Raw genomic sequence first — 5146 nt, forward strand, 5'->3', positions numbered from 1 at the left:
CTCCTGACCATAATCCCTCACTGATCAAATTGCTGAAGTGCAGTCCCTCACTGATCAAACTGTTGAAGCACAATCCCTCACTGATCAAACTGCTGAACAACAATCTCTTTCTCGTATAACTGTTGAGCCAGAATCACCACTTAACCACAATGCCTCCATTGTTAAAATTCTTAAAACTGATTTTGTTGTAAATGCTATAGCATATGGTAAAATTGAATTACAAAATCTTGACAAAATGACCCCTCTCTAACACCATCAGTTGATTTTAGAAGAAGTTTTATTACTTGGTTTTGTCATACACAAAGTCCCTTTTATAGGGATTTTTTGTTTGTTTTTTTTTTTGCGTGAGGGTGGTAGAAGTTTGTCTTGTGGCTCTTGGCGGGTCAGGAGAGCTAGTAAATGGTGATCGAATGTGCGTGTTTGGATCAGTTCCAGACTGACCAGTCAACCATGCTCCTCTAATGGCCTAAAGCAGCTTGAAGGCCGAGTGTTTTTCTCGCACCATCCATTTCCGTGCCATTCTGTCACAGTTGAACTGCTCCTCTGGACTGCTCCCCTGCGTCCAGACTTATGTAATGTGGTGTGGCGCTGGCTTTGGCGACGTCAATTAGCCGGATCAGGGAGGTAAATGAGCCGGGTCACGGCTCTCCTGGCCCATCCGTGCAGGGTCGCCCTAGCAGCCGCACCAACGGGAAGCCCTCTTAACAGGCTTTTTACATGCCAATAGGCTGTTTAGTGGCAGTAAGACATTTCAGTGCACGGCCTGCTCATTGAATTAGTTCATCAACCCTCAGCTTTTGCAGGAAATTTGACACAGGGGCTGTGAAAGAATTAGCATGAAGACAGATTACAAAGGTGGAAATGGACATGTGTACATCTGCTGGGGAAAGCGATTCAGCACGATCGATCGCCGCGCCGCTTCCTCGTTAAATTTTCTCTTACATGTGTTTGATTTTAAGAGTGCATTAGTGGCCTGAGCTGAAAATCAATCTGCGCGGATCATCAAAGATTTTACCAACTAAAACACTCCCCTCAAATATACTCCTTTCGGCTTTTTTTTTGTTTCGCCCATTCGCCAGTTTGCCGGCTTGGGAAACTGGAAACTTGCGTCCTTTTAAGGAAAGGAGAGGAAAATCTATTTAGAGCACTCGTCTTAAGCCGGCGGAATTAAGACACCATCTCTCTTTATTTTCACCAGCTGTCCTAATCGTAATGAGGCGTTATCACTGTGGGAGGATTCACAGCCTTTTTTACTTGGAAGCATTGTGTCCTGTATTCCTACACAACCAACATTGACCCTCAGCTACCCATTAACTTCCACTGACGAGATTAGCCCCAGCCACAGCCAGCCTTTTATGTGTCCATTCAGACGCTGTGCAAATTAAATCTGAGGACAGTCTCTAATTGTAAATGAATGTGTTGGCCGGCTGGTTGTGAGGAATCAAGGGACCATGTGCCATGACAGAGAATTCATCTGCCTTCGCTTTCTGCATTGCCCTCCATAACTGACCCATTCACGCAGACAACAGGCTTCCCCCCTCCCCCTTTCTACTGTGCTGTGGCCTTTGTCCTGCCAATGGTTGCTTACAAACGCTGGCAGTGTCTGAGCAAAGGGAAACATGGTTAACGGATGTCATAGAAAGTGAGACAAGCAACAATCTTGGGGCACACTAAATTGTAGATTGACAGCAGGGCTCTAGAACTGAGCACTGGATCTTAACTACGACCCTTTACAAAAGAGCGTGTCACTCCGTATTGATGTCCTCATTTGAATCTTTCCTCAGCAAAACCTGTTATTAATGACTTTTTAACTCGGACTGGAAACTTGAGTTAAAGGTTTCCCTTGTCCTCTTCAGCTAATGTATAGTCTATTACCCATCAGGTCCTGTCTGAGAAAGTAGCGCATGCAAGCATGCAGTCACATTTGATCTCTCTATTCTTGTCCTCCACCTACATGTAGAGGCAAGCATTCTGGCTGTCTTATGCAAATATATCGATGACTGAACAGAATCACTATTTTCGCTGCATATTTTGGCCGTTGTGTCCTTGCCTCACACCCTTGTAATCACACACAAATTTATTTGTTTGATTGGTTTTAAAAGCCAATAATTACCCAAGAATTCTCTCAAAGGGCCTGGGTGAAGGAAACTGAATTGCCCTGAGTAAACTAATGCTCTGTGCCATGTATCTGACAAAGCTCCTATGTAAACTTACGTTTGTCCAAGACAGTTTGATTGTGCATATAGCTACTCTGATGTATAGGAAGTAAACTCTGTTGAGATAGTCACATGGTATCAAGTAATGAATTCCATTTGTCTTTAGGATATATTGAACCTGCGGATGGTCGTGGGTTTCCCCCTCTGCCCAGGGCTCTGCCCAGTTTCCTCCCACCGGCGGCCGTTGTATAAGTGAAATATTCTTGAGTACAGCGTGAAAAAACCATTCAAATAAATAAATAAATTGGCATATGTAGTAAATATTCAACCTCTTTGACCTCTAAAGCACTCTTTTCTGTTGAATTTATGAGTACAGTTATGATGAAAATGACACCAAAATGATTTGTTTGTGTCACTGAAGATGCAATCTTCATAAATCTGTACAGATTATTTCTCCACACCCCATAGTTCTCTCAGAATGTTTCAAAATTTTCTTTTCAGTGGTAGTTGTAAAGTTCAAATAATTATGGTAGCTTTTCGTGTATTTTCTTGAACATGTAGAATCGCCCACAAAAGCAGTTTATAGCTGTGAAAGAAATTTTTCAACATTTAATTTGTTTTGTCAGTGGGTGTAATTAGTTACAATATTCTGTTACAGTTTCAGTTTTCAGGTATCAATTTTTTTCACTGTGTAGGTAGTGTTTATTTTTTGGAGAGGTGGTAGCGGGGGGTGGTGGCGCAGTCTGCATTTTGAGTTGAGGAGGTGAGATAATGGTGTTAGGGAGGCAGGTTGGGGGTTAATGATAAGTGATTGCCTGATCATGACAGCCTGCTGTGAAAGGGTGGGGCAGGTGGATCTTTAATTAGGCCTATAACAGACACCCTACATGTACATCCACACAGAACAACTGTGAACTTCTGGCACACAAGCGATGACATGCCATCCTAAGTGTTATCTCAAATTCATGCCAGTTTGATGTATCTTTTGCTGTTACTATGAAAGATCTGTTTTGAAACGCTACCAGTCTTTCCCCATGCGAATCAGGCATCAGGCTTCTCATCAGTAGACTGAGAAGCTCTTGCTGCAGGTTTATTAATCTTTTTCAAGTGACATAAAATGTTGAAACAGCACGCCTTGAATCATATATACTTATGCTGGCTTCCTCTACGGCTGTAAGTGCGAAGGTCTGTCAGCATTCTGCGGATGGTTGTGGGCTTCTTCCGGGCTCTGCCAAGTCTCTCACCATAATGCTGGCCACCGATGAATAAGTGAAATATTCTTGAGTACAGTGTATGCAATATACAAATCAAATAAATTATTAGATGCATATTTCAGTATGACAACTTGCACATGTTCACATGTTCTTGAAGTTTGGCCATGTTTCATCTTCATCTATGTGCTATATTGCTCCATGCAGTACCATAATGCTAAGACAGTGTACGCTATATCCCACAATCATCCTATATGTACATGGATGGTGATAGCTTCTAAATCTTGATCGTCGTCATATGACTGAAAAATTGTTAAGTACGACGTTAAAGCCCCAAGCACTCACTCACTCATTCACTCTAAATCTTGACATTTTTCTCATCATCATTTTCCTCATTGATGTTTTCCCCACCACATATCTTCCCCACTGCAAATTGTCCAAATATGAGTGTTCATATTTACAAATCAAAATAGTACTCATAATAATCTAATAATTTAATGCCGAAGACATCAGGTCTGTGATGTGCTTATCTAATCATAAGGGCCATCCCTCATGTACGTTCATACTTTTAGAAATATCCTGCCATCATACATCCGTAATGTCCTTGAAACACCCACTGATAAATGAACTGCCCACCTTTTGTCAGAAAGCTTTTTATATTTTTATTTTATTTTATAGTAAGTGAAGCATCCAAAATACAGACTCAGTTTAGACTGTAAACTGGTGAAACAATATTCAAATTTAAATTCCCAGAAACCATTTGTTGGTATTAAATTAATATCATTATATCTTACATGTATACATATACATATAGTGAAATATCATATAATGGAAGACATGGACCTGTAATATTGTCATGAACATACATGTACACTCTTCAGAAAAAAAGGAGCCATTTATATGGAACCATAAAGGTTCTTTGTCACGATGCAATTAGGGAACCTTTTTTTAAGTCCCATATATTTATTTCATTAGTGTTTTACTCCGTACTCAAGAATATTTCACTTATATGATGGCGGCCAGCATTATGGTGGGAGGAAACCGGGCAGAGCCCGGGGGAAACCCACGACCATCCGAAGGCTGCAGGCAAACCTTCCCACTTACGGCCAGAGAGGAAGCCAGCATGAACTGGACTTGAAACTCACAATGATCGCATTGGTGAGAGGCTCCTGTGTCATTACGCTGCGCTCGTGCGCTAACCAACTGAGCCACAGAGGCCCCCCAGTCGCATATAGAACCTGTCAAATGGGTTCATTAAAGAACCCTTTCAAATGGGTTCATTAAAGAACCCTTTCAAATGGGTCCTTTAAAAACCCCTTTCAGATGGGCATATTAAAGAGCCCTTTATTAAGTCAAGAACAGAACATGCTTCATTCAGTTCATTTTTACTGAAATCATTTAAAAAGTTCTCTGTAATTCTCTCAGGATTCCTTAAATCCTTAAGAAAAGTAGCTTTAGTTTTTTTCTTACAGACTATTTTCCTCATATTCAACATCACAGTTAAGGCAAAAGTAGGTGATTTCCAGTTGGCAGTTCAAATCCTGTATTAGCAAATTTGTTAGCATTTTTCAATTCATAGCATTTTTTTTGCAAGAAACATGTATTTTAAAGTTGAGTTTGCCTTGGATTGCTTTTATAAGTTAGTATATATATATTGCACAGGGAAGGGTTGTGTTATTAATGTAAATTTAGCTGCTTCCTCAACCCAAACAGTATATACAACGGTAGCTTAGTTACACTTCTGTAAACCAGATGCCAAGGAATGGTACTTTTTTTTTT

This window comes from Liolophura sinensis, chromosome 9, assembly GCF_032854445.1.
Source record: "Liolophura sinensis isolate JHLJ2023 chromosome 9, CUHK_Ljap_v2, whole genome shotgun sequence".
Taxonomy (NCBI): domain Eukaryota; kingdom Metazoa; phylum Mollusca; class Polyplacophora; order Chitonida; family Chitonidae; genus Liolophura; species Liolophura sinensis.